Genomic DNA, 11,448 nt, shown 5'->3' on the forward strand with positions numbered 1-11,448 from the left:
CCACTTCCATTCTTGCTCTCATTCTCTACACAGTGAAAAGAGAAATGATTTTCTAACTTAGCCTGTTTTATATTTTATGTATTTATGTATTTATTTTTAGAGATGAGATGTCACTCTGTCACCCAGGCTGGAGTACAGGAGCACAATCATAGCTCACTACAGCCTTGAACTCCTGGCCTAAAGTGTTCCTCCCACCTCAGCCTCCCAGAGTGCTGAGATTACAGCCTTGAGCCACCACACTCAGCTTCTGACTTAACCTAGATTATACTTAAAACCTTCCAGTGGCTTACTATCAAGAGTACAATACAACCTCTTTACCCATAGCTTTCAAGAATGATCTGTTCCCTGACTACCTTATCTCCCCCATCAATTCCCATCTTAACCTTATTAAGTTTATTGTGTCATACTGCCCTTTTTTCAATTCTTAGAACATACCAAGCTTTTTCCCACCAAAGGATCATTCCCACTGTCTGAAAAGATTTTATTCAAACTCTTCCCATGGTTGGTTTATTTTCATCCATTACAGATGATCTTTATGTCAGTATTAGCTTCAGTATTATTTTCTTTAAAATGATTTTCCCAATTGTTTCACGAAAAGAGGGTCCCTTTCTTTATTCTAGATGACATCACCCTATTGCCTTCTATAGTCTCTAATTACAATATTTCTTTATTCATTTATCTGTCTCCTCCATTAGATTATAAGCTTCAGGAGTACAGGATCATTGTCTTTCTTACTCTCCCTGGATTTCCCAGTGTCTGGTACATAATAGACGTTTAACAAATATTTGTTGTACAAATGAAAGAAAAGGAAAGAGAAATTAGGATAAATTACTGAATGGAGATGACAGTTTTTATTCTTAGTTTGCACAAACAAAATTGCTTTAAAGAGGTTCATTAAATACATAACTTGGGACCAGGACACCTTATTTGTGTACTAGATGTTGGTCCTGTACCTTGCAGTGTTCTCTTCAACTATCGTTCTCTTGACCCTCTTGACTATGGGGCTCTTCTATATTCTGATAACTAATCACTTTTTTCTCTCCAAGAGTTTAGCTCCAGCAGTGTTTTTAAATCAGCAGGCATAAACAATTCTACAATAAAGATTAGTTTGCTTTAATTATTCTATATTGGAAGGCTGGAGACAGGTTTAATTGCAACATGAAGTTACAAGGTTTAATTCTCAGCTATATAGCTTTACTAGTTCTTACTTAATGAAGAAGGTAAGTGTAAATTCCATATTCTCTGGACTTAGTGCCAAAGTTCTTTTGAAAGAACTTACTAGTTCTAGTTAGATCATATCAGTGGAAGCAGACTCTGAGCAGATTTAGCTTTTTCCTAGAACCTGCTAAAGAGAAGAGACTTTAAAAATGACTACTAATTTATGAGTCTCATTTATAGGAAAACATAACCATTTTGGTCTTACCAGTTTTGCCCTGGATAGGAAATATGCTAACGTAGATCTTGGAATGATCTAACTATTCACAGGAATGACCAGTTATTTCCAGGGGAAATAGGAAGAATAATGGTTAAACCATTATTCTGTGACATTATTTCTGTGACATCTCTAGCATGAATAGTGGTTAAAAGGTCCAGAATGGAAATCCCAAATTTTATTTTATTTTATTTTTTTGGAGACAGGGTCTCACTCCATTACCTGGGCTAGAGTGCAGTGGCATCATAATAGCTTACTGCGGCATCATACTCCTGCGCTCAAGCTGTCCTTCTGCCTCAGCCTCCCTAGTAACTGGGACTACAGGCATGCACCACCACGCCCAGCTAAATTTTCTACTTTTTGTAGAGACGGTCTCACTCTTGCTCAAGCTGATCTCAAACTCTGGACCTCAAGCAATCCTCTGGCCTCAGCCTCCCAAAGTTTTAGGGTTACAGGTGTAAGCCACCATGCCCAGCCAAAATCCAGTATTTTAAATATAAAGATTTATCTCTAGTTTCCCACAATCTCTTACTAAGGCTGGTTTATACTCAGTGATCTGCATAGTGAGTAAATAATGGAAAAACCTATCCAGGTAGGGTAGTTTTTTTTTATCTGGTCAAATATAACAACAGGCTATTGGAGAATAGGGTTTTGGGGTTTTTTTTTTCTGGACAGTGCTATTTTGTTTTTCAAATAATATGATTAAGATAGGAAGGGAGAAAGGCCATTTATTTGGAACTAGTCACTTCAAGTACCATGTAAACAGAGAACATGACTTTTAGAGTTAGCCAGACCTAGTTCATCTCTATCTTTGCCATAATAATTATGTGACTAAAATAGTTATATAAACAAAAAATAACGGTTCATTTTACCATTGATAGAATCAGATTCAATAAAAGAGAAGTAAGTAGTATTTATTTTTAAATATTTACATGACTCTGATTTAAAAAAAGAAACAGTCCAGATATGTTGGCTCATGCCTATAAACCTAACACTTGGGAGGCCATGGCAGGAGGATCACTTGAGGCCAGGAGTTCAAGACCTGGGCAACATAGCAAGACCCCATCTTTAAAAAAAAAAAAAAGGTGTTCGGTTTTTTTTTTTGATTAGCCGGGTGTGGTGTCGTGTACCTAGAATCCCAGATACTCCGAAGGCTAAGGCAGGAGGATTGCTTGGGCCCAGGAGTTTGAGGTTGCAGTGAGGTATGATCATGCCCCTACACTCTAGCCCATGTGATGGAGCAAGACTCTGCCTCAAAAAAAAAGAAACTGAAATACAACTCATAAAATGGAAGAAACATTTGGAAATCATATATCAAGTAAAAGACTTATATCCATGTATCCATACATATAAAGAACTGTTATAACTCAGTAATAAAAAATAATACAATTTTATAAATGGATAAATGATTTGAATAGATATTTCTGAGAAAATATACAAATGGCCAATGAGTATGTGAAAATATGCTCAATATTATTATAGGGAAATGCAAATCAAAACCATAATGAGATACCACTTTATTCCCACTAAGATGGCTTTGATTATAAGATGGAGAATAACAAGAACTGACAAGGATGTGAAGAAATTGGAACGTTGCTGGTGGGAATGCAAAGTGGTATAAGCCACTTTGGAAAACACTTTGAAAGTTTCTCAAAAAGTTAAACATACAGCTGAGCAGGTGACCTCCCTGGACAAGGACTGGCATTGGACCTGCCTGAAGTGAGAAATGTGGGAAGACACTGACCTCTGGGGTCCACATGGAGATTGTCAAGACCTCATCCCTCCCTGGCTGCCTGTTGGGCCACTAGCCTGTCCAGGCAGATGCCAGGCCTTCACTAGACACTCAGGAATCCCTTATATCCCCTAATGCCTTCAATAAACCTCAACACTTGGGTGAAAAAAATAGATAAGCTTGAAAATGCCATATGACTCAGCAATGCCATTGCTGGATATATACCCAAGAAAACTTAAAATACACAAAACTTGTACACAAATAGTCATAGCAACAATATTTACAATAAGAAAAAGGGGGGAGCAACCCAAATGTCCATGAATGGATGAATGATAAACAAAATATGGCATATCCATACAATGGAATATTATTTGGCAATAATGAATGAGGTACTAAAATATACTACAATAGGGATGAACTTTTAAAACATTATGCTGCTGTATGGAAGAAGGCAGTGATAAAAAGCTACATGTTTTATGATTCTATTTATATGAAATGTTCAGAATAGACAAATACCTAGAAACAGAAATTAGATTAATGGTTGCCAGCGACGGGAGAATGGGGAATGACTGCCATTGGGTTCAAAGTTTCTTTTGGGGATGATGAAAATGTTCTGAAATTAGATAGTAGTTGTATTAATCAGGGTTCTCCAGAGAAACAGTAACAATAGGATGGAGAGAGGGAAAGAGGAGAAAGATAGATTTATTTTAAGGACTTGACTCACAAGATTGTGAAGGCTAACAAGTCTAAAACTTACAGGGTAAACTGTTAGGCTGGAAACCCAGAGAAAAGTTGATGGTAGAACTCAAATCCTAAAGCGATGGTGGCTGACGTCTGTAAGCCCCAAACTTTGGGAGGCCAAGGCAGGAGGATCACTTGTGCCCAGGAGTTAAAGGTTGCAGTGAGCTATAATTGGTGCCACCACACTCCCTCTTGGGTAGCAGAGAAAGACCCCGTCTCTAACAAAAAATAAATAAAAAGCAAATGTTAATCTCACCTACAAAATACCTTCACAGAAACATCTGAAATGATAATTTGCCAAATGTCTGGGTCCTATAGCTTTGCCCAGTTGTACATAAATTTAACCATCACAGTGGTGATGATTACACAACTCTGTAGACTAAAAACCACTGAATGGTATACTTTAAAAAATGTGATGGTGTCGATAAACCTATTATCTTAAGTATATTTATGTTTTCATCAAGCATATATTCATCAAAACTATAGTGATTTCTCAATGTAAAATAAAAATGTTAATGGTTTATATGTAGGACATTAATGAGACAGTTGGCAAAACCTGAATGGTGTTGGAAGATTATATGGCTGCATCATACCAGTTTGAGTTTCCTGATGTTGATAGTTGTCTTATATTCGGAAGTGATAGGACAATAGTTCAGCAACAGACTGTCTTATGGTTCTGGGGAGGAAGTTCTTTACTTCCACCTTCCTTTACTTTTATGATTGCTTCGAAACAAAAATGCATTTAAAAAAATAAATGTGACCCCCAAATAGGTAATGCCCCCAGGCATCAGACAAAAGCAAATTAAATCCTCTCTGAAGAAATCATTTTAAACCCAGGATTTAAAGTAGTCCTATTATGTAAAATTATAAGGAACATGGCTGAAATATTTTCATATTGAAACCTGACATGAAGGCCGGGCGCGGTGGCTCACGCCTGTAATCCTAGCACTCTGGGAGGCCGAGGCGGGAGGATTGCTCAAGGTCAGGAGTTCGAGACCAGCCTGAGCAAGAGTGAGACCCCGTCTCTACTAAAAATAGAAAGAAATTAGCTAGACAACTAAAAATATATAAAAAAAAAAATTAGGCGGGCATGGTGGCACGTGCCTGTAGTCCCAGCTACTCGGGAGGCTGAGGCAGGAGGATCGCTTGAGCCCAGGAGTTTGAGGTTGCTGTGAGCTAAGCTGACGTCACGGCACTTTAGCCTGGGCAACAGAGTGAGACTCTGTCTCAAAAAAAAAAAAAAAAAGAAAGAAACCTGACATGAAACTTCAAAATTTAAGGAGTGAGAAAAACTTGGAAAAGCTTGGTCAGGAAAAACTTTGAAAAACTTGGTCAGAAAAAATTATTATATAGATTAGTAAATCTAAATAATAATTCTTTGAAAAAATATTTTAGAGAGACTTGTTTGGGGAAGGAGTTTAAAAACAACATGAAGGCCAGGCACAGTGGCTCATACCTATAATTCTAGCACTTTGGGAGGCCAAGGTGGGAGGATCGCTTGAGCCAGAAGTTCAAGGCCAGCCTTGGCAACTTAGTGAGACTCTGTCTCTACAAAAAATAAAAATAAAAAAATTAGCCAGGCGTGGTGATGCACACCTGTAGTCCTAGCTCTTTGGGAGGCTGAGCCAGGAGGATCACTTAAGCCCAAGAGTTTGAGGTGGAAGCAAGGTATAATCAGGCCACTACACTCCAGCACAGGCAACAGAGTAAGACCTGTCTCCACAAAGAAAGGGTGGGTGTAGTGGCTCACGCCTGTTATCCCAGCACTTTGTTAGGCCAAGGCAGGAGCATCACTTGAGGCCAAGAGTTCGAGACCAGCCTGAGCAACATAGTGAAACCACATCTCTACAAAAAAAAGAAAAAAAAGTAAGAGGGGGAGAAAAATGAAGCAAGAATTATAGAAAACAATATTTGAGAGTGAGATTTGGAGCTTAGTATTTTAAGGTTCTTTTACATTGTTAAGTAGAAGGCTAGAAGAATGGATCTACTTTTAGGCTTTAAATGTCTCTTAAAAAATATGGTGTAATCCCTATGAGCATTGAAACAGGATATGTGTATTCTGTCTTCTATAACACAAAAGAGTTAAGTTTACTTAACAACAAAAGAGTTAAGTAAACTAATTTCTCCAGTAGAAAAAAAGAAGTAAGAAAGACATGATAAATATAAATTACAAAACAATGTGGTAAAATAGGCCAAGTATATCAGTAATCACAATAAATACAGTCTTACCCATTAAAAGTCCGAGCCTGATTGGATTAAAAAAGAAAAATTAGCTGCATTGTATTTATAAGAGACACACCTGAAACCTTGTGACATAAAGATTTTTAATGCAGTAATTTAATAACATAAAAACTAGGAGTTCTGCTTTTTGGAAGAGTAGCATATATCAGGCTAACCCTCCCACGAATAACAATTATCAGCTGGTCAAAGTATAAAACACAGTGATTCAAAGTCACTGGAGAGTAAGTAGGCACACATTGGAGAGGAATCAACATTTAGAAGAAGAGAATCACACTGGTTGTGTTTCCCATTTTTCATAGCTCTTTGTCTGTGGACAAGTCCCAGTTGGCAGTGCAAGTGACCACTTAGATAGAAACCTGGAGTCTTACTGATTGGTTAAGAGCCATATTTCAGGACAACCACAGCAACAGGAAAGTGAGGGAGAAAAAGCTAAAAGAGGAAACTGCAAATTTTGCTTATAAACTCTAGCCACATATCTGGGTGACCCCTAATCTATGTATGTGCAGCCAAACTCTAAAAAGGTTGGTTAATCCTAAATGTACTGAGTAGGGATTTCACCTGCTGCCTAACCCATGGTTTTCTAGTTCACCCACAGTAAATCAGTTATTTTCATAGAATAATAACATAATTGAGAGTCTCTACAACATACCACTTTTAATGTCCATGATTCAATCCAAAATTACCAGACACATGAATAAACATTAAAATATGACCCATATTAAGAGAGAAGACAATCAACAGGGACTGTTTCCAGGATGATCCAGATGTCGAAAATAGCAAACCAGGATTTGAAAGTATTGTTATATCTGTGCTCAAGGATATAAAGGAAAATATTCTTGTATGCATAAGCAGATAAGAAATCTTAGCATAAAGCTAGAAACTAATCCTGGACAACATAGGGAGACCCTTGTCTCTACAAAAAGTAGAAAACTTAGCCAGGTGTGGTGGCACACATCTGTGGTCCCAGCTTCTTGAGAGACTGAAGCAGGACAATCTGTTGACCCCTGGAGTTTCAGTGAGCCATAATGATGCCACTACACTCTACCCCAGGCAACAGAGTGAGAACCTGTCTCCAAAAAAAAAATAATAGAAACGATGAAAAATAGCCAAATGAAAATTGCAGAAGTAAAAATACATATCTGAAATGTTAAAACACAAAATGTGGGTTTAACAGCAGATTGAAAATGGCAGAAGTATCAGTTGAACTTGAAGGTATTATGAATATAAATTGTCCAATTATATTAAACAGAGAAGAAAAAAGATTAGGGGGCGAGAAGGGGAAGGAGAGAGCTTCAGTGACTTGTGGAACAGTATCAGAAGGACTAACATACATGTAATTGGAGTCTCAGATGGATAGAAGAGAAAGAATTTGACAGAAAAAAATAATGTGACTAAATAATGGAAGATATTTTCCATATTTGGTTAATGATGTAAATGTACCTACCAATTCACAAAGTACAATGGACCAGCCGTGGTGGCTTAGGCCTGTAATCCTAGCACTTTGGGAGGCTGAGGCGGGAGGATCACTTGAGATTAGGTATTGGGAGACCAAACTGAGCAACATAGTGAGACCCCATCTCTATAAAAAATAGAAAAATTAGCTGTGCATGGTGGCATGCATCTGTAGTCCCAGCTACTTGAGAGGCTGAGGCAGGAGGATAGCTTGAGCCCAGCCCAGGAGTTTGAGGCTGCAGTGAACTATGATGATGCCACTGTACTCTAGCCCAGGCAACAGAGCAAGACCCTGTCTCAAAAAAAAAGAAGAAAAGAGTACATTGAACCCCAGGCAAGGTAAATACAAAGACAACCACAACTGATTGTAATCAAACTGCTAAAAATAAGAGGAAATCTTACAGAGAAAAATGACATTATTCAGGGGTACATTAAGAATTAGGACTTACTTATCAGAACCAATGGTGGCTTGGAGGATAGGGGATTATCTTTAAATTGCTATAGAAAAAAGAATCAACCAGAATTCTATATACAATGCAAATGTTCTGTTAGAATGACGTGAAATCAGTACGTTTTCAGAAAAACAAAAACTCAAAAGAATTTGTCACTAGCAAACTTAACACCATAAAAAGTGATAAAGGAAGCTCTTCAAACTGAATGGGAGTGATAGATGCATATTTAGCTCTTAAGGAAGAAATAAAGATCAGTGGAAATGCCAAATATAGGTAAATGTAGATAAATTTTTTTCTTCTTAATTTTGTTGTAATATAACTATTAAAACAAAATTTATAACACTCTTTGTGGGATTTATAGAGTATGTATTTTAATATATATGACAACTATAATAAAAAGGATGGAGGCCAGGCACAGTGGCTCATGCCTATAATCCTAGCACTCTGGGAGGCTGGAATGGGAGGATCGCTTAAGGTGAGGAGTTCAAGGCCAGCCTGAGCAAGAGCAAGACCCTATCTCTACTAAACATAGAAAAAACTAGCTGGGCATGGTGACACAGGACTATAGTCCCAGCTACTCAGGAACCTGAGGCAAGATCGCTTAAGCCCAGGCCTATGAGCTATGCTGTTGCCACTGCACTCTGGCTGGGGTGACAGAGCAAGAATCTCTCAAAAAAAAAAAATCAAAAGCATGGAGAGATGTATAGATAGAGCTATCTGCTTGCAAAACTTATCCTTTTATCTGACAGGGTACAATAATAACTAAGTAGATTCTGAAACAGATATTTATTATGATCACTAGAGAAAATGCAAAGAGGTCTACCTAAAAAGAAGATAGAGATATTTAAAAAATTTAATTTTCTAAAAAATATTTGATTAACCCAAATAAGGCAGGAAGAAGTAATGAGAAACAAAAATCAGAGGGAATAAGAAGATAGAAAACCTGGAGTAATCCATACCAATAACTAATTAAACATAAATAGTTTAAATGCTCGTGTTAAAAGGCATATATTGTCAGACTGGATAAAAAAGCAAGATCCAACTAGCCCAAGGAACCCTACCATAAAGATGAAGGCACAGGGCCAGGCAAGGTGGTTCACACATGTAGTACCAGCGCTTTGGGAGGCTGAGGCAGAGGATCTCTTGAGGTCAGCAGTTCAAGACCAGCCTGGGAAACATATCCAGACCCTGTCTGTACAAAAAATTTAAAAATTATCTGGGCATGGTGGCACGTGCTTATTGTCTTAGCTACTCCGGAGAATGAGGCGGGAGGATTCCTTGAGCCCAGGAGTTTGAGATTACGGTGAGCTATGATTGTACCACTATACTCCAGCCCAGGCAACAGAGCGAAACCTTGTTCTCCAGAAAAACAGAAAAGTAGATGAAGACACAGAGATTGAAAGTAAAAGGACTGGAAATGTTATACCAAGGAAACAATATACATACGAAGCAGGAATATGCGTATTAATAGCAAATAAAGTAGACCTTAACACAGTGTTACCAGATCTGAAGAAAAAACAAACATTTCTTTCTACTCTAACATACACTCAACACACTTCTGAAACCAGATTAGTTGGGGGTTTTCCCCCATGCGTTAAACAATTCTTCAGCCGACACCAACTAGGTGTCCTATAATTTAACTCAGTTTTTTTTTTTTTGGTTTGGGGGGGTTTTGTTTGTTTTGGGATTTGTTTTGTTTTTTAGATTTTGGTTGTTGATAGAGTGCAGTGGCATCATCCTAGCTCACTGCAGCCTCCAACTCCTGAGCTTAAGCAATCCAGCTGCCTCAGCCTCCCAAGTAGCTGGGACTACAGGCATGCACCACCACACCCAGCTAATTTTTGTAGAGATGGCCTCTGGCTATGTTGCCCAGTCTGGCCTCAAACTCCTGGCCTGAAGCAATCCTCCTGCCTCAGCCTCCCAAAATGCTAGGATTACAGATGTGAGCCACTGCTCAGCCTTTAACTCAGTTCTTGAACTCCTGACCTTGAGCGATCCTCCCGCCTCGGCCTCCCAGAGTGCTAGGATTACAGGCGTGAGCCACCACGCCCAGCCATCAGCCTTTAACTCAGTTCTGACACTAGCTGGAGATAGCGTCAGATCCCCTAGATTAAGGGCTCAGTCCCACAAAACTGCCTTCCACTTCAGATGCCAATCACAAATAGTAAATTGTCACCTGTACTTCTGACCAATTAGCTATAAATTGGGGGTTCCAATCCTCTCTTCACGTTTGATTAATTTGATAGAGCAGTTACACATAATTGAGGAAAACACTTTACTTATATTTACCAATGTATTTATGAAGGATTTAAGGCTGGCCGGTCTCAAGAGGCTCACGCCTATAATCCCAACACTTTGGGAGGTTGAAATGGAAGGATCGCCTAAGGCCAGGAGTTTAAGACAGCCTGGGCAACATAGTTAGACCCCTTCTCTACAAAAAATAAAAATGAAAAAAATTATTTAAGTAGATAATATAGGATATAATAAAGGATACAGATGAGGAGCCAAATGAAGAGGCTCATAGGGCAAGGTCTGAAAGGGTCCCAAGCTCAGGAGCTTCTGTGCCTTTGGAGTTAGTATACCCACACTCGCAGATGTTTTTGCCAACCCAGAAGTTTTCCAGACTCCATGGTTCAGGGATTTTTATGGAGGCTTCATCACATAAACATGATCAATTTATTAAATTGATTTCCGTCCAGATCCTACAATTGAGTGTCTGAGAACAAAAAGATCCATTCCCAATCCCTCTTTTTTCTGTGGAGAACAGGGTGTGGGGCCAAAACTTTAAGCTTGTAATCACAACTTGGTCTTTCTGCTGACCAGCCCCATCCAGGAGTCTACCAAGAGTGCCCCTCATTAGAGCAAAAGATGCTCCTGTCACCTGGGAAATTCCAAGGGGTGTAGGAGTTCTGTGTCATGAACCAGGGCCAGAGACCAAATATTAGAACAAAAGATTTTCCTAGTACCCTTATCTTCAAGGGTAGTGGGAGCTCTGTCTCAGGAACCAGGATGAAGACCAATATTAGAAGAAAAGATTCTCCTGGCACCCGTGTAGCTCAGGAAATTACAAGAGTTTTAGGAGTTCTATGCCAGAAAATGTAGACAGAAACCCATATATATATGTTTCTTATTATTTAATACCAGAAATAAAGAGAGAATTTATAATGATAAAGTGGTCCTTTCATAAGAAAGACACAACTATTATAAATGTTTATGTGGTTAATATAGAGCTTCAAAATAAATTAACCACTTTACTCCAGCTAAACATCAAAGAAACAGCTATTACCCCTGAAAACCTTAAATAAAAATATATATCCTTGGCCGGGCGCGGTGGCTCATGCCTGTAATCCTAGCTCTCTGGGAGGCTGAGGCGGGCGGATTGTTTGAGCTCAGGAGTT

The 11,448-nt window shown here is 38.7% G+C and overlaps 1 protein-coding gene across 1 annotated transcript in view; it reads left to right on the forward strand.

Annotated features, from left to right (window-relative positions):
* Positions 1–11,448, forward strand: part of ASH1L (ash1 (absent, small, or homeotic)-like (Drosophila)) — a 215,715-nt gene that overhangs the window by 155,156 nt on the left and 49,111 nt on the right. The window lies entirely within an intron of this gene.

This window comes from Propithecus coquereli, unplaced genomic scaffold, assembly GCF_000956105.1.
Source record: "Propithecus coquereli isolate 6110/MARCELLA unplaced genomic scaffold, Pcoq_1.0 Scaffold59, whole genome shotgun sequence".
NCBI classification, from domain to species: Eukaryota; Metazoa; Chordata; class Mammalia; order Primates; family Indriidae; genus Propithecus; species Propithecus coquereli.